Source organism: Camelus bactrianus, chromosome 4, assembly GCF_048773025.1.
Source record: "Camelus bactrianus isolate YW-2024 breed Bactrian camel chromosome 4, ASM4877302v1, whole genome shotgun sequence".
NCBI classification, from domain to species: Eukaryota; Metazoa; Chordata; class Mammalia; order Artiodactyla; family Camelidae; genus Camelus; species Camelus bactrianus.
Window position 1 is genome coordinate 6596456 of NC_133542.1, and position 25951 is coordinate 6622406.

At 40.5% G+C, this 25951-nt stretch overlaps 1 long non-coding RNA gene and 1 pseudogene across 2 annotated transcripts; one reads left to right on the plus strand and one right to left on the minus strand.

Moving 5' to 3' along the window:
- Nucleotides 1-1672: 1672 nt before the first annotated feature.
- Nucleotides 1673-18408, minus strand: LOC141577356 (uncharacterized). 2 transcript variants are annotated; one of them, XR_012506230.1, is made up of 6 exons: nt 18289-18408; nt 17194-17318; nt 16369-16479; nt 15838-15982; nt 6795-6890; nt 1673-1907 (listed from the first exon to the last, which is right to left on the minus strand). It is a non-coding gene; the product is annotated as an uncharacterized LOC141577356 (long non-coding RNA). The 2 variants fall into 2 exon arrangements; XR_012506229.1 differs by having other exon boundaries at nt 15838-16011.
- A 49-nt stretch (nt 18409-18457) lies between these two features.
- Nucleotides 18458-19659, plus strand: LOC141577411 (diphosphoinositol polyphosphate phosphohydrolase 2 pseudogene; annotated as a pseudogene).
- The last annotated feature ends 6292 nt before the right edge of the window (nt 19660-25951 follow it).

Sequence of the window (25951 nt, forward strand, 5' to 3'; positions counted from 1 at the left end):
CTCAGCAACTCAGAGGCTTAACTGAAGGCAGGAAGTGCCTCCACAGTGTTGATGGTGTGCAGTGTGTCAGCCCCAAGTCCTGGACCACCACTGTCCCCACCAACAGAATCCACGCATCCACAGGCCCACTCCTGCCCACAGGGGCAACAAGACACAGGGTAACTCTGACCCACTCCCACAGAGGGAAGTGGGGCAAGAACTAACTGACAGCAGGGATGGGGTGGCTGACCTGCAGGGAACACAAGGAGCTCTTCCACTGCCTACCTTCATGGCTGAGTGATACATTGTCACTGCCCAAATGGGCCAAACCTGGTTCAGGGTCAGAGATGGACCCCAGAGAGCCAGTGAGGAAGGTAAAGCCCACGACGAGGACTAGGAGAGCAGCCTCTGTCACAGTCAGCATACTCAGGGCCCTTCTCACCTGCATGGCCACCCCGACAGTCAGGAGCCAGAGGCTGTGAGACATATTGGTAACAGGAATGGGGAGGTGAGGGAATTTGGGTCAACTATCCAAATTTATTTCCTTGAAGAAACACAAGGAAAGGACTAGGGGAAGTTCTAGGAAATATTTTAACATAAAAAGAAAGTCTTATGCTACTTCTGTAAACCTTCCCCCAGGGGGAAAGGATTGACTCCCATGGGCTGCCCAGGACCACACACCCAAGCTGTGAAGTGACCCATCCCTGGAAACTCTAGTCCTGGGTACACCCGGGCACCCAGCCACCCTACTCACATGGGCCCTGACTCGCACCTGTGCACCCTGTCCTAAAAATACCTCTCCGTCCACCAAGAGTGTCATGCAAAATGTGGGACTCCCCCCAGGCACTAGCTTTCCTTCAACCAGCTTGTTACTGGGTGCAAAAGTGGGAGGGAAGGGGGGAGGCTAACCTCCCTTAAACTCCCCTGCAGCTCAGAAACTGTGTGTTCAAGGTCACATGTCACTTCCATGCTTAAATTTTTCTCCAAAAACAAAATCTTTGCTCTTTATATAATAATTATCCTTGTATTACTAAGAATCTCTTCAATTTGACTAAAACAAAACAAAAACAAAACAGTAATTTGTCCTGATTTTGCAACCTGAAGAGAAAATTGCTTTGAAAGGGGTCTGTCAACTGCTACCTACAGAGTGACACAAAGACCAAACCGATGGATCAGTCAAGTGGGCATTTTAAATAAGGACCAATGAGCCATTTTCCTCTGAATCTTACTGATTTAATTTTAGAGCTTCCTGTAACTCCTCCAGCATGGTAACGGAGTCTAGAAAACACAGGTGGACTCTGTTCAATGATTCACCCTAGAACAGCATCACTCTGAATGGTAATTCTCAGGGTACAGAACCACACACAGCAAGAGCTGGAAATGAGTTTGAATTCTGGCTGACTGCACAGGATTCCTCACAGTCACTGCTGCTGCTGTCTGCTCCTTACTCAGGAAATGAAGCCTGGAGGGAGAGGTGTAAGACACATTGGCTAATTGAAGGTTCTGTCTAATCAGGCTCCAATTAAATGACATCGTACTAGGCAGGATGCTCAATACCAGTTAACAAGCTGCTCTCATTTACAGCTGGAGAACTCCACAAGCATCCATGTTCAGAGAAGAGGCTAAGTTTTCAGCCCCTTAATTCAAGTGGTAAACAGATGGAGACCCACATTCATGGGGAGGGGAGGGAAGGCACAGTGGGAGCAGGGGTGGTGGCCACAAGGGGAAGTGTGCAAACACTATTTCTCTCTCACCACCAAACTGGCCCATTTCCCATCTGTTTTTACCTTAATGGCCTTTGTGGTCTCCAGTGGTTGCTCAGGAGGGAATCCCACCTCCCTCTCACTTGGCAGCTGTTGAATGAAATACATATCTCTACCTGCAATAGGGATGTGTTTGATGCAGCTTCCAATTACCTAACCTTCCACCTGGGGAGACAGAGAGGCAAAACACCATGTGAGTAACTCCAGGAGGAAAGCCCTCCCTGGACTGTAAGTTAGACTCCTGCCCCCACCTGCCCTGGCAATGCAAGCATTTACTGAATCTCCACTCTGTGCAAAGCTCAGGACTGGGGGAGGGGGAATAAAATGACCATGCATGCAATTCCATTAGGAGAACCTGAGATGCTCTGTAAGCAAACAAAGTGGCCTTTCCATTAGGAATGTGAAGAGAAAACCACAGAAGGCAGTTAATTTCCAAAATGCTGCTGTCTGTCCGAACAATGGGTCATTTTATTGTTCCTCTAACAAAAAGGAAAAAGTTTTAACTATTAATTTTATAAACATTTTTATTGAGTTATAGGCATTTTACAATGTTTTGTCAAATTCCAGTGTAGAGCACAATTTTTCAGTTATACATGAACATATATATATTCATTGTCACTTTTTTTTTTTTTGCTGTTTAACTATTAATTTTTAAACCAACTACAAATTGGCTTGCATTTAAATGTCAACCACCTGGTTAGCATGCAGGACTTAGAGTGTGACAACCAGGACTCAGATCCTGGTTCCACATCTGTGGGCAGAGTAACCATGGCCACATCTGTTAACACATATGTTTCAGCCTTGGCATCTTCACCCATCATATGCGGTGAGTGGGTGCACAGAAGAGACCCAGTGACAGGGAGCGGGTCAAGTACACAGCATGGTTTAGGCATGCATTTAAGACTCAATAACCGATCTGCTCACTCTAGTAAGAGCTGCACTTGGTAGGAAGGAATAGTCTGGCAGGTTCCCCTCAACCCTATGCTATGTGAGATCCATGCTGGGGGGAGTTTGGATCCGCTCACCCAGCTGCCCTCCCGGACCAGTGACCAGGCTGTCAGCCATCACCAGCAGGAGAGGGACAGGAGCTGCTGTGTGGTCCCAGGTCCTCACCAGCCCCCTGGGGTGCCACTCAACATGCAGGCCACAGGCTGGGAAGGTCCAGCTCATGCTGGTGGGAGTAGCTGTGCAGAGTGGACAATGTCCCCACCTGCACCAGGTAGAGGAGGCACTCTGAGCTCCCTGATGGCACTGGCTGCTTGTCACACACTCATGGAGACAGAAGGCTGGAGCAAATCCTCATCCATCTGACAGATGGATCAGTTCCACTATCTATAAGCACAGTTACCACTGAAGTTGCAAGAACAGGTGACTGAATTCCTCTTATGTCTTCTGAGGTGCCCAACTTCTAGAAGTGAGAGAGTGTGTAGCCTTTCTCAGGAGCCCAAGCCAATTGTAAAATATTTAAGATCAAGATAAAAGATATGTACACATTATTAAAATAAAAAAATCATAAGAACAGTAGCTCTCACAAACAGAAACTATTCACAATTTCTATACTCAATATATTACATATAACATTTTCTAAAATTAATTCAACCCATTTTGAGTATCAGCTTCATCACAAATTAAATATATTAAAACAAACCACAGCCAATGGTAGGAAAACAAGTAAGTGAGTTGTGCTACACCCACATGATGGGCTGTCAGGTAGTTACTAAATATCTTTCCACAGAGTATTTAACCATAAAGATACATCAGGGATAAGTCAATATGCAAAATACAACCTCAGGAGCACATTGTACAATTAGAACATGAAATCAGATGGAGGGTATCCCAACTGTGCTTAAAATGTGTGTTGTTTGTCTAAGAAAAAGAGCTCAGTAGACTATACCAAAAAAGTGTGGCACAGTCCTCTGGGCAGGTTTGAGGGTCATTCTATTTTCTTCTTTACATTTCTCCATTTTACCTAAATTTTGTACAGTAAATGTAATTTTTATAAATAGGGGGAAAAAACTGCATTAAGAAACAGAGAAAAATTTGAACAACAACTTTCTCTGTGGGCCTGCACGTAGTGTGAAACTTGTTTCAGATGCACAGGGGAGGCCAGGAAGCAGACCCACAGGCACAGGCCCTGACCTTGGCCTGCACTGACCTCTGAGGATGTGACCTCAGAGAGGAGCCAGGCAGGGCCACACAGCAAGTGGCACCTAAACACCTCACACCCAGGAGGGGGCAGTGTTCCGAGACTGGATGAAGGGGCTGCGAGCACAGAGCATGCTCTGCAGGCCTCCTGCCTCTCCTCACCCCCGGGCAAAGGGGACACTGGCAGGGTGCAATGACAGAGGGGAAAGATTTGGATTTTTCCTCCTGACTGTAGACACATCAGCCTCCCCCTGCAGTGATTTCTGAACTTTGAGGTATTAAAGCACCAGCATATTAGTACATCATCTCTGCAACGTCCTGAAATAAAACAGTGACTATTTTTAAATGAAATAAATGAATTGTTTTTTAAAAGAAAACTAGTTTGCATTTTTTAAATTTGTCTTAGTTGATTTACAAAATTCTGTTAGTTTCCAGTGTATAGCATAGTGATTCATTTATTGCATTTTTAAAAGGAGCTTAGCACATAAACACACAAACCTATATTTGCACAAAAGATACTTGTAATACACAAAATAACAAACATTAGTATCAGGGGTTGCCTCCAAGAAGGGACGTGGAGAAGGAAAGGCAGGTCTGAATTCCCAATGTAACCCCTTCCAGATAGCTTCAATTTATTAAAAAAAAAAACTTTAAATAATTCATTTAACTAGTCCATTGTACCAAATATATATATATATATATATATATATATATATATTTGGTACTATATATATATAGTCTCTTGAAGCCTGAATTAGAAATCACTTCTGTTATATTTTGAAAATTAAAACCAAAAAGTGACATTGCAGAGCATCCTACAAGTCAAGGTGAACAATCTCTCCTTCTTGGCTCTTAAAAAATTTTTAAAAAGCAAGAAACAAATCCTCTCCAGAGGATTGTCACAGAACACAAAATCATCCTCCAAATGTTCATGTGCCGCACCCACTGATATCCAGATTACAGTTCAGAATGAAAGTCAGGAAAGCCCTCCTGGCAAAGTGACACCGGGGCCAAGCAGAGCCCCGGGACATCAGACGACTGCTGACACCAGACTGCACAAATCTGCTACTGCAAATTTCCAACTGCCAGTGCCACAGACACTAGGCATCTTCCACTTTCTCACACAACTGTGTTTAAAGGCTCTTGTTACCTTTGCTAAGTACAGGTATGTCTTCAAAAGTGGTGCTTTAATTAACAGAAGGGTTTTTCCTTTCACTGCTTCCTTCACCTCAAATCAGGTTAGGCCCACAGACAGAGCAGAACTCGGTGCCCTGCTGACCATTGGGATAGTGTGAGTGACCCCATCCCTGCTGTCAATGATGATTCCTGTTAATGTGTGTTCACCAACTTGTCATGATGTCCACTACACAGCTAAGGCCAGCACTGCCTTCACAAATACCACAGAGACCATCAGCATGGGGACTTTCTCAAGTGTTCCACAAGCCTATCTTCAGGTTGGAGCAATAAGCCCTTTCTTTCTTACTGAGTCTGAATGACCTTTCCCTTCCCTACCTTCCATCTTCCTCCCAAATCCAAATTCCAAAGTGGACAACTAACATGTAAATTCTGTGCACTTAATCTGGAGGAGTCAACTTCTCAGTAAGATAAATCAAAGCTTTGCAAAGAAAAGCCAGAGAGAAAGGAAATTTATTGTGGAATCAGGAGGCTTTAATTTCTAATCCACTGGTTCCCAGTGTGGGTCCACAGATGGATTGCAATAAGACTACTTGTGGGGACTTTAGAAAGACAAAATACTGGGCCTGGCACCCAGAAATTCTCATCTGGCAGAACCAGGATAGTGGTTCTCAACCAGGGGCAATTTTGCCCCAAGGAGCACCTGGCAATACCTGGTGCCATTTCTCGCTGTCACACTTGAGGGAGGGGAGGCTGGTGGTGGTGCTTCCCCTGGTGGGTCAAGACCAGAGATGCTGCTAGACATCCAACACACAGCTCAGTACCCTCCCCTCCCCTGAGGACTGCCCGATCCAAAATTTTGAGGCTGGAAACCCGTGGTCTGATATAAATTCTGAGAATGTGTATTTTGAAAAAAACACTTTTGAGGAGACCTTGCTGCATAGATCACTTTGAGAACCACTGGGCCAGTGTTTCCTGAAGTGTCTCCTACTCCATGGAACAGAAACAGTTTAGGGGTGGGGGAATATTTCTGGTTAAATTTGGAAGTGGTGGAATAAACAGAGTTTCCTAATGTAGGCATTTTCAGAGCCTTTAGGACATCACTGTCTACTGAGAATCACCACACAGAGGACACAGCATGTGGAATCTTCCAAGTTAAACATCTATGCAACTCCTCCTCTTTTTTCCTACAAGTAAGGGAATAGAATATGCAGGAAGCATTTTGGAAAACAATTTTATCATTTATTCCCCCAAATTTCAGTCAATTCCCTTATATAGAGGCAGATACATTACACCTAAAAACAACAAACCCCCCCACGAAGAACAAGCAGCTTCAGGGGAAGTTCTGTAAACTCATGGAACCACAGGAGCTCAGATCCACAAAGGGAAACCCTTGAAAGACATTTATTTTGTTTCATTTTGTTTTGTTTTAACAGATTCTATAGTATATTTTCTTTTTTATGATCAGAAGTAAAAATAGCCAAAGAACCACACCTACATCTTGATCTTGTCTTCCTGAGGATACCTTAGATTTTAATGAATGTAAACAGACAAAAGCTGGACAAACTCTACACCAGCAGTAAAAACATAAATCACAGAAATTGCTCTGTACAGTGTTTGAGCTCAGACCTGAATGGGATGAGTTCATGTGCACTTGAGTGCATGGGAAAGGAAACCACATCACACAATCTTACAGAGGCCTCTAGAATCACCATTTCTTCCACATTAGACAACTAAGGTCACTTGGGAATCATGAAAGTCACTTGTCCTTACCTGAACTGCAATGTAGAGTCCCGGTACATTAAATAATTTGAACATAATTTCTGCAAGATATTCTTTATTTTCTGGTGTATTCAGAGGAGGTTCTGTCTGTAAGGAAATATTCACTATATTTAGTGTTCACCCAAATTTCATGTAATTACATCAGAACAGCAAAATGTTAATCTAAAAGCATGTTCATTAAGATGCTGTACAACTCCTTAATTTGGCAGACAGAGTACACCCAGAGTGATTGATTAAACATATTTTGGCTGTGAGGTTTAAAATCTTTGAGAGAGTAAAGCCTCTCTAAACACTTCTGCTCTTACTAATCCACCCCAAAACAAGAACAAGCTACAGAAAAGGAAACTCCACCTCGGATAACAGAACACCCAAACACCGTGAATCTGAAGAGACATGCACTGAGCTGCCAAGGGCAATAACAGCCCCACTGAGACCAGATGAGTGAGGACATGGAAAGAGAACACCAGTGACTTCAGATACCAGGCAATATCCAGTTCTCCAGAGAAGAGCAAAAGCAGAGAGCCCTTGCTTGGAGTCAGAGCAGTCTGAGCAGCACAGCTGCAGGAGCCTCGCTCCCCAGGTCGCTCCACTCAGAGCACAGGCAGCAAGGTGAGAAGTTACACCTCCACCATCAGCTGTGAGAAAGACAAGCCTGGGACAGAAGCTGCTTCACCCAGACACTGCCCACCACCCAGCCTAAACCCGACACACAGCCAGTTCAGAAAGAGATCCCCTCACTCAAAGATGAGGAAAGAACACAAAGAGACTAGCCAAACACCATATAAAAACACTCAAAGAAGAAGAGAAGGGAGAGAGAAAATAGGAAAAAACAAATGGCAGATAAAAAACATGTACCCAGAAAAATATAAAAATAAAGCAGATGAATATCATGACATAGATATCCGAGTTTTTAAAAATGTCTATTTAAAATAATAACTATTATCTAATAGGAGGAAATTAACAGGATTACAGAAAGATAAAAATAAATAAAACTGCTTTTTGTCATTCAGCAATATGTTGAACATTTTTCCATGTTAATAAATATGGATTTACATCACATATTTAAGCTAGGGAAAAAAAGAGAGAGAAAAGGAGAAAAAAAAAAACAAAGAAAGGAAAAAATATCTAGGCCTTTTGGCAAAAAAATAAATAAATAAAAATCCACATTACCCTTTGTTATATACTGAGCTGTGTGTCCCAAAACTCTTATGCTGAAGCTGCAACCCTCAGTTGACTGTGTTTGGAGATGAAGCCCCTAGAGGGGTAATCCAGGATCAGTGAGGTCACAGGACAGCACTAACATCTCTGCAGGATAAGGCAGAGGGATCAGGGAGCTCTCTCTCACTCACACACAGAGGAAGAGCCACACAAGGACCTGGTGAGAAGGAGGCCATTTGCAAGCCAGGAAGAGAGATCTGATCATAAACCAACCATGATGGCACCTTGATCTCAGACCTAAAGCCCCCAGAGCTGTGAGAAAACAACTGTCTGTTGTTGAAGCCACTCAGCCTATGGTGTTTTTTTAGGCTTATTGAGCAGAGCAACATACTCTTAAAGCAGGAAAAGGGCAGCCTGTCTTGGCCATTGGCACAGCTGCATGCAGGACACTGGGACACACAGGGCCACATTTACAGACTTTTCTGGCAGGAAAATATGACCCCAGAATTCTATATCTGGCCACACTGCCAATCAAGTCTGTTGCAAAAACAAAATATATTTAAACATACAACAACTTGAGAGAATTTGGTTTCTATGAACCCTTCATGAATTAATCATCAGACAATAAGCTTTAGCCAAATAATAAGAATGCATAAAGTACAGCCAAAGACTTACAGTGAGCAAGTAGTCCATTTAAGATATAGGGATAAATGCTTTTCTTTTCTGGGAGAATCTATAGCTATAGAAGAGAATGTAAATATTATAAATTAAAACAACAGGAGTAGTATCAAGTTGACAGGCACAGATGGAAAGGAGGAAAATATAAAGACACTGATGCCCTTGTGTCATGGAATCAAAAGATATTGTTTTCTTGGTAGAGCAGCAGAGACACCAGTAAACATAAAGTCACAAACATAAATATCAGAGTAAGTTCACTAACATAAACAATCAAAAGCAGGTGATAGAAGAAAGGAGGAGGAGGTAAGAAATGTGGCCATGTACCAACGTGGTCACTAAGCACAGTAGGAAATAATCATCCCTAAACAAATACAGGTAAATATCTTATACAAAAGTACAGTTATGTTAAAATATGTTTTACCAATTATCAGAACGAATATGCACCCAATAGAAACCAAAGAGAAAGCCAAGCCTGAGTTTTAAAATATCCATACATAAATAAAACACACTAAAACCAGAAAGCACAGCACCAGAAAAGCAGCTGTGACCACACACACCTGCCACACAGCCCAGGCCATTTCAGCACGGGCAACGGGAGAGCTCCAACTCCAATCAGCCCAGCTACACCCCACCTTCGATTTTACCAAGTTTGGAAAGTGATTTCCTCTCTCCATGCATAATTAGCACTGACTTCACAGGAGTCTAAACAAAGTGCTCATGGGGAACGTACTCAGTGAAAGTGCATTATTATCACTAAAATCATCAGCATGTACCAGTGAAAAACTCACCTACTGAAGAGAAAGTCTCTGAACAAAGACTATGAGACAAAATCAAATTCCATTGTCAAGCCAAGGGACATCTAAAACAAGGTGCCTCAGAGAGGTGCACAGTTGTCACAGCTTCCAAGATCAGAAAAACATAACTGCACATAACAAGGAACTGATTACACAGATTAGGTCACATCCATAAAATGTAACACTTTGCAGCAATTAAAAAGGATGGGCAGTGTGTCTGCAGATATGAAACAATATCTACTATAAATTTGCTACATGAAAAGAGGCCTCTCCATACATACACATTCTTAAATATACTTCTGTATCTACAACATTTTTTTAAAAAAGCAAGGTGTATGAGGGAGAGAAATGAGGAGCTGTTTATGGGCACAAAGTTTTGATCTTGCAAGATGGAAAAGTTCTAGAGTTCTGTTACATCACAATATCAATGTAGGTAACGTTACCAAATGATACATTTAAAACTGTGTTAAGTGGGTAAATTTCATATATTTCAAATTATAATTTCTAAAATTTTTAAAGTAAAAATCAAAATGTACCATAGTATATCAATTTTGTTACCATTTTATGAATCAAGTTTATGTATAATCCATGTGCCTGCACATAATTATTGCTGGTTAAGCACCAGTAAAGTTGGTTTCCTCCAGGAAGGGGATCTGGAAGGCAACACAGAAGTGGGAAAGAGACACTCTTGCACTGGAAATCGTACTGCACCTTTTGAATTCTGTGCTGTGTGTATGCTAACTCTTCAAGCAAATAATCAAATCTGGCTATCAACTAGCTGGGGGCTTTAGTTTATACTCCTGTCTGATACAAAGCTCAAATATCATGCCCCAAGTAAGTTTTAATTACTCTGATTAGAATCAATACACTCCCTGAATGGGAGAGAGAAAGCAATCTTAAGACATAGACAAGAAATAATAAAGTCATCAAAAGCAGATTGTAAGTAAATGATCTAAACGTTATTCAACAACACATTACTTATTTTAATGTGCCTACCTCAAGGGGCTGAGATCAAATTAGTTAATACCTTAATGTTCCCAGTACACATTTAGAACTGTGTTAGTGATTACTATATCAGATTTTTTTTTTTTTTTAGTTTTCTTTCATTTAAAGCACATGAAGAATAGCTGTGGTTTCCAATATTTAGGTTACAATATATCTCCTTATGGCACCTCCTATCCAACCTGAAAAACAGGCCTAATAACTACCTACCCCACAATTGTCTGTGGGATTAAATAAGTGAGTTAATTCATGCAAATGCTTGGTGGGGAGAGGGCTGGGCCTTTAGCAAGTGCTGAATATATCAACAATCAACTGTAATATCAAGAATATATCTCAGGCCAGAAGAAATTGAATGTATTAACTCCAGAGACCTAGAGTCTTCTCTTACCTTGAAGAGGAATCCAAGCACCTTAATAAGTTAATTTTATAAACATAACATTTAAACTGATTAGAGGGGGGAATAGGATGAAGAGAGGAAGGCTAGAAAGGTATGCAAAGTGGGAGCATAGTCATGCAATGTTTCCTTCCTGCCTGGTTTAAAAAAAAATGTGAGCCTATAGAAGGCATTCCAACAAGAAGTAGATTAACCCTGGCTCTGGATTCTTCCTGGGTTTAATTTCAGTGTCAAGTGATGTTCCAAATAAATCCCAGATGAATGAAAAATATATATAAACATCAAAGGAAAGTAGGTTTACTTACATAAAAATTTACAATTATAGATGTTCAAAAACATAACCTACAAAAAATCAAGTGAGAAAAAGTATCTGCTTATGACAAAAAATTCTTATCTGTTATATGAAAGAGTTCACACCATAAACAGATTGTGGCCATACATACAACAGAATATTATTCAGCCCTTAAAAAGGAAGGAAATTCTGACACATGCTACAATGTGGCTGAACCCTGAAGACCTTATACCAAGTGAAATAAGCCAGTCATGAAAGGACTAATACTGGATGATTCCACTTATATGAGGACCCAGAATAGTTACAGTCATAGAGACAGAGGGGGGATGGTGGGGGCTAGGGCTGGGAGAGGGGGAAAGAGAGTTATTCTTTAATGTGGACAGAGTTTCAGTTTGGAAGATGAAGAAGTTCCTGAGATGGATGGTGGTGATGGTTTCACAACAATGTCAATGTACGCAACTCACCAAACTGTACATTCAGAAATGGTTAAAATGATAAATTTTATGGTATGTGCATTTTATCACAAAAGAAAAATTTAAGTAGAATAAAGTTCAAAGAAATCATAGCAACAATAAAAGCAATAAAACACTGATATGTACAAAACCCAGGACATGAATAGGCAATTCACAAAGGAGAAAATATAACTAATAAATACATGAAAAACTGTTTAAGATCAAAGGTATTCAAACTGCAAATTAAAAAGTCAAATAATCAAAAATGATATTAATCAATCCTGAGTTCAAATAATGTGGCTTCTTGTACATTGAAGATTTCAGTGTGAAATGGTATACCAGAGATTCAAAATTATTAACACATCTGGACCTCCAAATTATATATATATATATAATTTTTATATTCTTAATATAAAAATGCTCTAAATATAGAAAAAAATGTGCAAATATTAATTTATGTTATGTCTTACAAAACCAAGAAACTGGAAACAAAAGTAAACATCTAAAAATAGTGGGCCTGCTAAACAGACAGGAAACAACCACTGGATACATGATTGCATGACCATTAAAGCGAGGATTATGAAAACCGTGCAAGAAAATGGGGGAGAGGGATGGAGGACACAATATTGAATGCAAAATCATATAAAAACATGAGTGAAAAGATTAAGTATAGCTATACTAAATGTTAATATTTATGATAATGGGATAGGAGTGTGAAAAGCCCCACAAGAATCTTCCAAATTTTCTAAATCGCACTTATAGTTCTATAATAAGAAAAAAAAATTCATTACAAGAGTTGTGAAACCCTGAGTTACAGCCTGTGTGCGAAGGCCACAGAAACTCCCAATACAACTTCCTGGTTTATTTCTCCACAGGCAGAGAAGCTAACAGAAGAAAGACTTCACCCCAGGGCAGAAGCCACAGCACATCCTGGTGTGGCTTTTCCCTAGCCTGTTGGCTCTGTAACGTGGAAAACACTTTCCATATCCAACCACAGTTGTGAAGACAGCTGAATTCTTGATCTGCCAGTCTTCATACCTGTAGTCACATCATTATGGCAGGCACTGCAATTTCCCTACCCAGTATCTATTCTGCCTTCTGCCTTAATGACAGACCACTGATCAATCACAGGCCCAGAAAACAGCATTTCCCAGACTTCCTGGTGTACAGGGATGGCTAAGTAAGTTCTGGCCAATAAGAAGCAAAAGTTATTGGATGTGTCTTCTGGGAAAGCTCCTTACAAGGTTGAAGGTAGACTCATGTAGTAGGCCCACTTCTGCTCTTAACTCCTTCTTTCCTGGAATATGGAGGTGATGACTGGAGCTGCAGCAGCTAACTTGTGATCTAAGGCAATCTTAGAATGGAAGCCATATGCTAAATATACTAGAGCACACAGATCCCTAATGACACCAGAAACCTGACATACCAGCACTGCCCTCCCTGCTACAAATGACTTTAAGAAAAATAAAACCTTTAACTTGCTTAAATCACTGATTTTTACACTTTAGTACTTGCTGCCAAACAATTCACCATCTGTGAAGAACTAACATTAAAATCTATACACTTCCATTAAGAGAAAGTTTACAATAAAATTAGGTTCTCCTGGCTCCTGAATCAAATTCAGCATTATTAAAGACACATTCTTCTGGGTTCTCAGAACCATAATCATAAATCTATGTTTTCCTCAATCCTCCTTTTCTCCTATGTTTACCACCAGTAATTGTTCCTTTAGAGGACTAATTTAAATAAAACCTTCCAAAAACCATTATTTATATATAACGAGATCTAAATTGGAGATATCAAGTTTTTCTTATTTTTTAAATACTGAAGTATATGATTAAAACTTCACATGAATGCAAGTTACATAAGCATTTTATTCATAATAATGGTAAAATATCATCAAGTATTAATTCAAAAATGAATAATTAGTCAGTACTATAAAAATCAATCCATATTTCTGGATAAAGAAAGCAAGCTGAACACATGCAACTAATATTGCTCCAGTCCCAAACCTCTCCATAACTGCAGTAAAGAAACATTTTTAAAAACATAAATCCTCAAGGAAGGGCAAGTAGGAGTGGAGATGACAATATACTGAAAATGGGAAGAACACGGGCCAGCAGTAACAGACTCAGCAGCGCCAAGGATGTCCAGCTCCACACCGGCCAATGCTAGTGTACAGGACAGAGCAGGTCTGAGCCACCCTCATGAACCAGGAAGGGAGTTACTGCGGTAAGCCAGGACAAGCCACATGTCATGGTGATTATTATGTGTCAGCTTGACTGGGCTAAGGGGTACCCCGAGAGCTGGTAAACCATTCTTTCTGGGGTGTGTCTGAGAGGGTGTCTCTGGAAGAGCTTAGCATGCAGCAGACTGAGTAAGGAGACCTGCCCTTGCCAATGTGGGTGGGCAGCACACAGGCTACTGAGGACTTGATTGGAACAAAAGGATGAAGGAAGGATGATCCTCCATCCCTGAGCTGGGACACGCATCTTTCCTGCTCTCAGGTGGATGGCAGAGCTCCTGGTTCCCAGCATCCTTGGGCAGCACTGCTGCTTGCTCTTCCTCCCCTGATTCATATTCAGAAAGGTTTGCAAATCTCCTCTACAGTTACAATTCAATTTCCCTTCAAGAGCACTGCAGTTCTTTAGAATATATGATTCTGTCTTGAACTCTGGGCAATTCAGTATTAGAGAAAAGAGTGTGGTTCCCATTTGCTATCTGTTTAGTCCACGTGACCAACATGAGTTGAGTCTCTGAAACTTCTTGAAAAACATGAGCCCTACTGAGCTCATTCCCACCATGGATGTGCAGATGTCTGTCATGGCAGTCAGAAGGGACAATTTCATAGGCTACTGAGGGAACTTTAATTTAAAACTTTTAGACTCATTTACACCAAGAAGCCATTAGCTGATGTAGTGGTTCAGTAAATGTCTTCAATGAATTTCTGGACATGGCCACAAATCCCTGTACCTGCTTCACTCCCCTTCAATTATCCCATTAACTGATGAGGAAGGACATAAGCCTGAGATAAAACCACCCTTCTCATAACTTCCTCTGTCACATCATGCAGCAAACACACCTCCTAACTTCAAAGTACAATAAATGTAACACAATATTTTCTTATGTTTAATGTAATAAACAATTATTTTTGAAAATTCTCTTCAGATACTCATTTTTGGCAAAGGACTTAAGCTTTTCCATATTCATACCAAACACCACCAGTTCGTTCCCAGCAATTGGTTTTATTGTACTGCGGTGTATATGCCAGCTAGAGCAGAAAAATTCCTGGTAGGAAAAATTTCCTGTGGGCTGTGTCCTGGTGATTGCATTTGCTCCACGGGCCTAAGACTCAGACTCCCTCTGAGCAGAGCGGGATGGGGCAGGCAGGGAGAGGAAGCTGGGCCCCAGGCCCATGCCTGGAGTCCTATCAACAGGTAGTTATGTGACGTATGAGAGAAGGGAACATGCCAAGCATGGCAGGTGGGAGTCTGTAATTTGTTTTGGCTGTAAAGACAAAGCCACTCAGACATACTGTCAGTTTCCTGGCTCCATGTATTTTGCATAAACCATCGTAGATACACAGGAGAGAAAATACACAGTGGCCTGTAAAACACATTACTTGGACGTGGCAATTCCTAGTAGTAAAGATACAGCCAGGAAAAAGCTTAGAGCACTTTCAAGGACTTGATTTAATAGACACAAAATATATAGATTCCACTAACTACCATAACAGCCTTGTACTTAACATATTTTAAGCCAGATAATTCTAAAGAATATTCCATATTTAACATTAGGAAGAATTATATAATTGGATCAGGGACCATTTGACAATGCACTAGCATGGAAAAAATGCAAAGCTAAATTATGTAGGTTTTAATGTGCAGCTTATGTTACATGCAATTGCTCTCCTTAAAGTAAGTGTTTTATACATGTAATTAATTTTAACTTAAAAAGAACATAAAACAATGAAAACAGGCTCCACAACCAAGAGACACTTCTCTTCATTTCTATGTATTGTTTTATTTCATCTGAACAAGATCAATTACATCCACAATATCAGGGCCTGTAACTCAGCTCAGTGTTAGTGTGAGATTTAACCTTGGCAAAACAGCACCTTGACTCAGCTCCCTCTGCTGTAAGAAGAAAAGGTCAGAGCCAACCAGTTATTTCAGGAGGACACCTAACTACACAGGTGGTTTCCTACCCAAACCCATTCCTCCCTCCTCATTCCTTGCTGCTGGAGGCCGGTTTAGGTACTTACCTCTTGGGGCCAGGTGATGAGATGTGGTCCCCTCACCAGCAACAGGAGAGAATCTTGACTCATCAAAATGTACCAAAGTAATTTTGTTCCCCTCTAGGGCCCACACTGGGCACGGACAGACAGGGCAAATCTGCTAGGAAGGTTTCTGAGGATGAGAGTCTTAATTCTAAAACTCTGAAAGTAAATACACCAAAAGTCAGTACAGGAACTAGGGCAGCCACCCTGGGGCCTGAGGGGAACCAGCACAAGAGGCCAAACAGGTGAATTAGGCTGGGTTCTCACCTCCATCTCTGAGCTGCTCAAGTAACCAGTCCTGAGTGGCCTGACACTGGCATCCTGTTTTGTGGGATAATAAGCCCTCTTTGGTTTTGGACATTTTGGTTGAGCCTTCTGTTATTTGCCCCAAAAGCACTCCAACTCATACAAAGAGCTTTAGTGGGAATTAAAAACTCCCCAGGGAAGAATATCCTGGGTTTAAAATCTAAGCAACCAAGAATCCACAGGGCTCTTCTCTCAGTCCCAGTTACTCACCATCAAAAAGTGATGGCCCTCAGGTTCAGCTCAGGGAAAATTAAAAATAACTTGTTCCATGAACCTCTCCATTAGATCTCAGTCTTCAATTATTCCATGTCTTATTGGCCACTAAAGCAAGAGAAATCAAACTATGTCAAGCTTCAGTCCATGTCAGTAAGAGCAACAGTTTTAAAAACACTGGCCCAGAAGAGACTGAGTTATTAGAGAAAACAGGCCCTTTGCACTGGGTGAATGTTAATTTATGTAAAGAAATAACAGGCACTTTACCAGAAATATTAAGTTATATTATCATTTATATTCTACTTCACATCTCTAAGTACAAAGTATCATCTTAACAGTGGAGTAATAGATGCAAAAGTACAGCTAATCCGCCATACCATTCCATTTGGAGTTTGGAGGCTTTTAGAACAAATACCTAGTTAAACAATTTTAGTGCTTCTTTTTAATTAATCAGTCTACAGCTCTTCTACATCTGACAGGTCAGTGAGTCAACCTGCAATTTTCCACAGAAGCAGACCTTGCTCTCACATGAAGCCCAGCATTCCCAGAGTCAATCCTGCATTCTGGGGTTTCTTAAATTCACTTGATTCCCCACATGAAAAATACCTTGTTCAACTAACACAACACTGTAAATCAACTATACTTCAATTTTGAAAAATACCCCATTCAAAACCAACAACAACAAAACCTCTTTTCCAACACAAGAATAAAATACACAGCTCACAAGTACAATTGCTATGAAATCTACCATTTTGCATGATTCATCCTACTCTCTGTTCTTGGTGATACACTTACAGAAGCAAATCCCGGTGGGGAGATTACCTTTGTGGCATACGTGGGTTTATCTATGGCTTCATCCCCTATGAAAAAGTCCAGGTCATCAACTCCCCTCAGCACCCTCCTTTGGGCTTGGTCAACCACTTTTGCTGACTCTCTGATGGCAATACCTTAGGGAGAACAACGCAAAGATTTCTGTCTGCATCCATACTCATTTCAAGGGTCAAGGAAGCATAATATAACCCCTGTGTATGTACAAGTAAATTTTCAATGTCAGGGTCTTATTTGGAATTGAGAGTGTTCACAGAAAAGACGCTATCACAGAGCACATAAAGTAATACAGAAACCTTTCTTATGTTCTGGTATTATTTTTAGTGAGGCACAAAGGAGCCTAGCTGGTCTGCTTTTAATACTGACAAAAGATGAATTACTAAATTTTTCAGTTTCATTTGAAAAAACATCCCTCATGATAGTGAAGTGAAAAGCACATATCAATCTGTTCCAAATTTTAGAATACAATGTAGAAGGACACAAAATTAAAAATATAATGTGAAAGAAGAAAATAAACTGAAAAATGCTCATACACTCTCAAGTCATTTTAATAAAACTGTGTCACACAGATTTAAAATATATTTTTATTCTTGTTACAAAATCACTAAAAGAAAAAACTGAGGTTGCTGACTAATATCTCACAAGAAAAATTCAATAATCAAACAACTGTATTATGTAAAAATATTAATGGCTTTATGATATATTATTTTAATAAAAGTTTAACCACGATATTTAGGAATATACTTATAGTTAATAATCATATGAAACTTCACTGTAGAATTTAACATCTAATGAAATGTGGAAAGCTTCATGAAGATTCAATTTTCCACTTAAATTCCTAACCCCTGGTCACACTTTGCTTTCCCATAAACTCATCTTCATGAAATTTATTCCAAAATAAATGAGTAAACATATACAACCATTTTTAAAAGTAGAGTATTTGTAGTTCCCAATTTATTAGAAATGAAGAATAACAGCAAAGCTAAGGGAGTGAATTTTAAACCTTGCCCTCAGAAAGGCATCTTGAAATAATAGCTTGAAAAGGTAGGAAAAAAAAAAGAGGTACAGGACAGAAATCACTTTGCTCACCTCCTCTTCTGACTCCATCTCACTGCCGCACTTGGTCCAGAAGCTTTCAACTTACAGAAGGTGGCACAAATCCAAAGCGCAGGATTTCTGCAGGACTAAGGCAGCAGGCGTGACGTGGACGTGCTGGGGGCGGAGCCCAGAGGAAGCATCCGGGGCAGAAGCAGCGAGCATGCCAGGACCACGAGGCCGAGAGTGGGGCTGGGGAGGTCTGGAGGGCCGGGACGAACTGCGGCAACTGCAGCCACAAACACACCCGTCCCCGAACACAGACCCCGCCACGGGCGGCGCACTGACGGGCACCGCGCAGCCACCTGTGCACACGCAGCACGTCAGAGGGCCCTGACGGGACGGCCCGCAGCCGACACCAAACGCCTCGCGCAGCTGCGGCGCTGCTGCCGGGCCGGCGGGAGCCCCTGCAGCCGTCTGCCCTCGCCTCGCCCCCCGCTCCGCCCTGGGCGGCGGCGGCAGCGGCGGGAACCGGGGCGAGCGGGCGGCGGGCTCCGGGGAAAGCCACAGACGCCCGGGCGGAGGCCGCGCTCCCTCCGCGGCGCCCGGGCTGCAGGGACCAGCGCTCGCGTCCCGCCCCGCGTCGGAGCGGCCGCCGGCTACGGGACTGGCCGGCCGCTCCGCCCTGCGCCCCGACTCGCCCTCGCCCCCGCGCCCCGGCGGGGTGGCGGCCTCCGCAGGGGCCGCGGCAGCGAGAGCCCGCCTCTGCGATGAGGTCCAAGCCCCCCTAGGCCGCGGACCTAGGACCGCGAGGGCTTCAAGAAGCGGGCGGGGTCCCTGTGCTTCCGGAGCGAACAGGAGGACGAGGTGCTGCAGGTGGGCAGGCTTCGGTCCCGGACCAGTGGACTGGCCCAGGAGGAGGACTGGAGCCCCAGGAGGAGCCTGCCGGTGCTGCCGTGAGGGAGGCTTACCAAGAGGTTGGAGTCAAAGGAAAGTCAGGCAGACTCCTGGGCATATTTGAGAACCAAGACAGAAAGCACAGGGCATATGTCTATGTCCTTACTGTCACTGAAATATTAGAAGACTGGGAAGATTCTGTTAATACAGGAAGGAAGACAGAGTGGTTCCAAGTAAAGGATGCCATCAAAGTTCTCCAGTGTCATAAGCCTGTACATGCAGAGTATCTGGAAAAATTAAAGCTGGGTTGCTCGCCAACCAGTGGAAATTCCACAGTCCCTTCCCTTCCAGAGAGTAACACCTTGTTTGTAGCTGCTGCACAGCGAACCTCTGGGCTGCCATCCAGCATAAGATAGACAGGGTTGGAAGGACCTCTTCCACCATGTGCAATCTCATGGGCAGAGGCTTCTTTATTTTCCTTGACAAATATCTGAATGACGCTTACAAACTGAATTTGCCATGCGGGATTTTTTTAACACTCTGCTTGATTTGTAGGTGCTTTCAAATCTTCTTTAAAAAGAAAAAAGATAGTGTAAAATATTTTAATAAGCCAAAGCCATGTGGAATTTTTTTTTTTAGATGCCTTAAATGTGCTCTCCCACCCAGCCCACCCACCTTGTTATTTTGGTTGGCATTTTCACTTTTTCCCCAGTATTTTTTTATCCATTTGATGTCAGTCTGTGGTTTTTGTCAGATCAACATACATGTGAGTATATTATCCTGGTGAATTGTCTTCTCATTCACAATATTAACATATTCAATGAATCCATTTGTCAACTCATTTATCTCAATTTTCACAACTGGTACTATGTCACTAGCTACCTGATATGGCCAATTCCCCTGTAACTCAATAGTCCTTTAATACAGAGTTTAACTCTATATAGCTGGTGAGTTTTAGGCAGTTACTGTAAGCAAAATGCATGTAGTAGATATCTTATCATGGAACCTGTATTCATGGAATTGAATTAGGGTGCTCAGTTGCCAATTCCCTTTATTCATAATCTCTCTTTACACAGAACACACAAGAACCATATTTCCCTCAATGTAAATTGCTGCTTTTAAATATATATTTTCAGTTTAAATTTAGTGACATCTCTTCAGTTAAACTTGCTGGTTGCCAGTAAACACCTTAAATAGCAGTCAGTGGTGACTGCATCAGAATTGAGTAAAATGGCCTTCTTGTTCACCTGTTACAGACCTAGGTTTTTAGGGTGCCTCAGAATGTCTCATCTTTTATAGGTGGTCAGCAGGTAGGTACTATTTATCATGTAACTAATTACTGGGACACTGGAATGTACCAAAGAATTATTTTGTCTTATTTTTATATTCACATAAATCCAAGAATCCCATCCAAAACACATAAATACCTAATCTGAAATGCCTGTACTTCCTCAACCAAGTCAGAGATGAGATGGGGCAAGTAAAAGGTGGTTGTCTATGTAGATATTAGCTTTTTGTAAAGATCATAACTGTTGAGAATAAAGTAGGAAGAAGCATAGTTAGACATTTGTTGTACAAATTGTTAACCTTTAAAAATATAATTGCTGCTGAAAATAGTGCTGTTATAAGGAAAATCAGTGCCACCATTTTGAAACTGGGCTCTTGTGCCATAAAAGCAGCTGAGCTAAATATGAGTATTAGTTCACAAATTAAGGCTGCCAAAGGAATAAGACAGAAAAACTTTAAACCACTGACATTTCATTCTAAATTATGTAGTGTGATCAGACATGATCTTCCAGAATTTTTATATTTTTCTTTGTACAGAGGTTATGTTTTCTGGGTGTTTTTTTTTTTTTAAAGGAAATACTTAAAAATCCCACAGACTGACACTTGTTATCAATCTTCAGTGGACTAAGTTTTTCCTCAGTAATCTCTGAAGTTTCTTTAAATTATATACTTAACACAGAAGATAAATTGATTGTTTTTGTACATAACACTGTGTCCACCTGAAATGTCACAATTACTGGGGGGCCTGGGTATGCTGTACATAGATATTCTTAAAGGTAGTAATGCATGAATTTCTTTTATAAACTCTTGGACTATGTATTTGATGTGTAAAATATGTACAGTATTAATGTCAACCATTTCTTAAAGGTGAGCCTATAAATATTGTTGTATCATTTTCTTTGGTCAGTAACATTTGGACCAAGTAGTGCCACTTGGGTCAGGATTTTCTTCAGTGCCATTTAGCAAAACATCTGTCTTTGGTCTATGCAACTAGCAAAATTTTGTATAATGCATCAGAATACTTCAGAGTTGTCACACTTTAAATTTCACATGAGGGGTTCTTCACTATTCTTGAACTCAGCCCACTGAAGCTAGAGGAAAGGCCCTGAGGATATTTATTTCTGTTAAGAGAAAAAAGCCTACATTTGTAGGCTCAACAATTGAATCTACTACAGATAAAATATAGTGTCTACTCTCTCAGTCCCTCAAAGTTTACAGAGTGTTGGGACTTTCATTTGTGCTGCTTTCTGTTGGGTAGTTGGATAAAACTGGGCAGCTAAAATTTTCAGTCCCAAGTGCCTACTAAATTAAAAAAAAAAGTTTGTAAATTGACTTGCAGACACAAAGTAGCAAGTATCCTACATGTTTGATTTTGAGTTTTCTTAATTTCTTCCTTTTTTTTTTTTTTTTGTAAACAGGTGAAATTTTCCAACTAGGCACATGCCATTCAATTTTCTGTCTATCCCATAGTTGTATAAAGTAGCAAAACTGAAGGCGGAAATGATTGTTGTATACACTTTAAAATTGCTTTGTATGGTCTCATTTGAGATAACTGGTGTAAGAAACTTGATGTTTTATATATTTGGAAATATCAAATTAAAAAATTGAAATTAAAAAAAAAAATCCTCACACAGTCTGTCAGTGCAAGTTCCAGTCTATCAGTGCAAGTTCCAGACTCCATCCTCTGTGCAAGATCAAAGTTAATTATGCATGGATTTAGCATTAAACTGCCAAGAGAACATGAAAGACTATCAAGAGACAAAGGCAAAAAGGTTCTTCAATTCATGACTTTACTCAAGTTCACCAAGAATTTGAGGGCAATAATTCTACTCAAAAGAAAAAAATCACCACCCTAAAGAAAAAGTGCTAATTTAGTGAGAATGAAACTACCATGCTAAAAAATTTAAATGATAACAAAATCAATCTCATCTTTCCCAAAAGGTAGATACAAGTACTCTGACCCCAAATCATAGTAGACCTGTGTTTTCATGCCCCTTAGAAATAACAACAACAAAGTGCATACATTCTGTTAACTGTTATGTGGAAGCACCTAAACCCATGAAAGTGAATAAGGGTATATAGAGCTTATACCCAAAATCTTTTGTTGACATCTATGAAAAGCAAGCTGTGGACCAAAGAGCCCTTGTGAACATGATGGAGAACCAAGTCTAGGAAAGCAGCTGTAATGAGTATCTCCAAATACTTATGGAGTATACATATGACTTATCATAAAATGAAGACTTCAGTCACCAGCACCTGTCTCCAACACACTTCAGCTTACACAGGACCCTGACTCAGGTGTACACAGAAAACACAAGAAATGTGCAGAAGACACTAAGATGGAAGGGAAAATAAATATATCAGGTAACAGGACCAACACCTAAACAGTGCAAGTGGTTACATACACATGGCATCTCCATGCACTGGAACAGCATGAGGCCATGAAAAATGATAAAGAAGTTCTTCTTGTATGAATTCAGAAGGTTCACTAAATTGCAGTGTTATGAGAAAAAAAAACAGGATACAGTGTATGCAGTATGCCACCACCTGGGTAAGAACGCATCTGTGTATGTCTGCTGGTATCTGTAAAGTTACCTCAGAAGGAAGCACAGTAACCAGAAGCACTGTTGCCATCTAAGAGGGGAAGTGGGTGGGAGAAAGTTAATTTCACTGTAACTTCTTTTTATATCACTCAACTTGTATGTCACATGAATGTATTACCCATTCAAAGTTAATTAAATTTGGACTTCTGCTTCTGGAAAGATGGATAAACATACTTTTCCCTGCTCTTCCCACTAAGCATGGCTAGACTCCCTAGGCTTTATATTTGAAAGAAACAAAAACATGCTGAGAGGTGAAGAGAATGTGGCAGACTGGCCAGGGATCAGGACCTGAGGAACTACACAGTGGTGACTTCCTGAGTTTTCTTTTTGTCTCATGCATCCCACACTAGGTGCCAGGGAAGCCAACAACCCAGAAACGCCAATGGGAGCAAATAAAAAATGTCCCCAGAAAGCCTGCTCTCTCCAGCCAAAGGAGATGAAGGGACAGTGGAAACACAGAAAACTTACACAGTTACTGCCTGACTCCAGCCAAACATTACAGGAAGACAAGCCCCCACCTGCAATGTAGACACCACATGCGGAACGAGGACCTCCATCCCCCTCACTGCCTCCATGTTTGGGTTATGACAGGAGGCCCAGTGGAACATCAGGAATTCCACCAATGACAGTAGGGCACCCCTTGCCATCCCAGAAAGAAGGTACCTGCAGAGGCCTTGGGGGGAAGCCCGAACTCTGGTCCACAATCAGCAGTAACATGGAGCCCCTCCCCAGATGAGTGTCAGCAAAGGCCAAGATTAAAATCTGAGCTTCAAATCCTAACTGGCATTATCCCCTTCTCCCTGCTGGAGCATTAACAGAAATGACTTACTAAAACATAATATTTAAATAAGATCTGGAACCTCATAATATAATACCCAAAATGTCCAGCACTGAATAACAAAAATTCTCTCAACATAGCAAGAACCAGGAACATCTCAAGTGAAAGGAGAAAAGATAATCAATAGATAAGAACACTGGCATGACACAGGTAACAGTTACCAAACAAGACTTTAAAAGCCATCACAGAATGCTTCAGTGAGCAACTACAAACACACCTGAAACAAATGAAAGACAAACAAACAAACAGAAAAGTCAGCAAAGAAACACAAAATCACAGCAAAGGTAAAAGGCCACATGGAAATTTAGAACCAAATAACCTAATACCTGAAATAAAATCCCAATACATGGACTCAACAGCAGAAAAAACAGATGAATCACTGAACTTGAAGACACGACAATAGAAATTACCCAAACTGAAAAACAAAGAGAAAATAGACTGAAAAATGAACAGGGCCTCAGGGACAGATGGGCGCAATATCAATGAATATGACATTTATGCATTCTGAGTCCCAGATAGGATAAAGCAGTAGGGCTAGAAAAGTATTCAAAGAAATAATGGCTAAAATTTTGCCAAATTTGTCATGAATGAATGAATGAATAAATAAATAAATAAATATAAATAAATAAACAAACCTAAATATTTAAGACTGAACAAATTCCAAACAGGATCTTAACCCAAAGAAATCCACTCTGACATATTATAGTTAAACACCTAAAAACTAAAGACCAAAGAAAAAATTCTGAATGCCTCCAGCAAATTTCTCATCAGAAATCAGGGAGCCCAAAAGGAAGTTACATATTTTTCAAGTGTTGAGAGAACTGCCCACTCAGAATTCTGTATTCTGCAAAAATAACCTTCAAAGATGAAGAGCAAATCAACTAACTATTATCTATAAAATAGATAAACAACAAGGTCCTCCTGTACAGCATGGGAATTCAGTACCTCATAATGGCCTATATATATAAAGTTGAATCACTCTGTGGTACACCAGAAAGTAACAACATTGTAGATGGACTGTACATCAACAAAAGAAAATGTTTTTACTTTAAGTATGTATTTTTAACTGAAGTATAGTCAGCTTACAATGTTGTGTCAATAAAAAAAAACTTTTTAAATAGCAAAATAAGGCATTCTCAGATGAACAAAACTAACAGAATTTGTCAACCAACATATCTACTCTAAAAGAATGAACAAAACAAAGAGAAAATGAAAAAAGAAGGAATCCTGGAACATCAGGAAGGAAGAAAGAACAATAAAAATAGTACAAATATGGACAATTACAGTTTCTTACTCCTTTGTGTTTGCTAAATTTTGTTTGGTAGTTGAAGCAAAAATTATAATGCTGATGCACTTCTCAGTGTGTGAAGAGGAAACATACAAGACTATCATAACAAACTGGTAAGTGTTGACACCAGCAGACTAAGAAAAGTTATGTGTATATGATGTAATGGTTACAGTAACCACTTAAAAAGATACACAAATAGCTGTAGCACAGGGAACTATATTCAATATCTTGTAGTAGCCTATAATGAAAAAGAATATGAAAATGAATAAATCTGTATGACTGAACTACTATGCTGTTCACCAGAAACTGACACAACATTGTAAACTGACTCAACTTCAATTTAAAAAAAAAAATGATACACAAAGAGAAGCACTCAAAAACACCACAGATAAGTCAAAATTAAGTTCTAAAACATTTTCAGGTAATCCACAAGAAGTCACATAAAGCAAAACAGAGAAGTGAAAAGCAGAACAAACAGATAAAGGACCAATCAATAACCACAATAAATCTAAGTGGTCTAAACACACCAGTTAAATAACAGTCAACTTAAAAAAAAATGACTGAGCTCTATGTTGTCTATAAGAAACACTTCAATTTAACAGTATAGAAACATACTTGTTTTACTACACTTCAGTTTATTGAGTTTTACAAATTGAAGGTTTGTGGCAATTCAGAATCAAGCAAGTCTATCAGCATCACTTTTCCAACAGCATTTGCTCACTTTGTGTCTCTGGGTCACCATTTGGTAATTCTCACACCACTTCAAACTGCTTTATTATTATTAATTTGTTTATGGAGATCTGT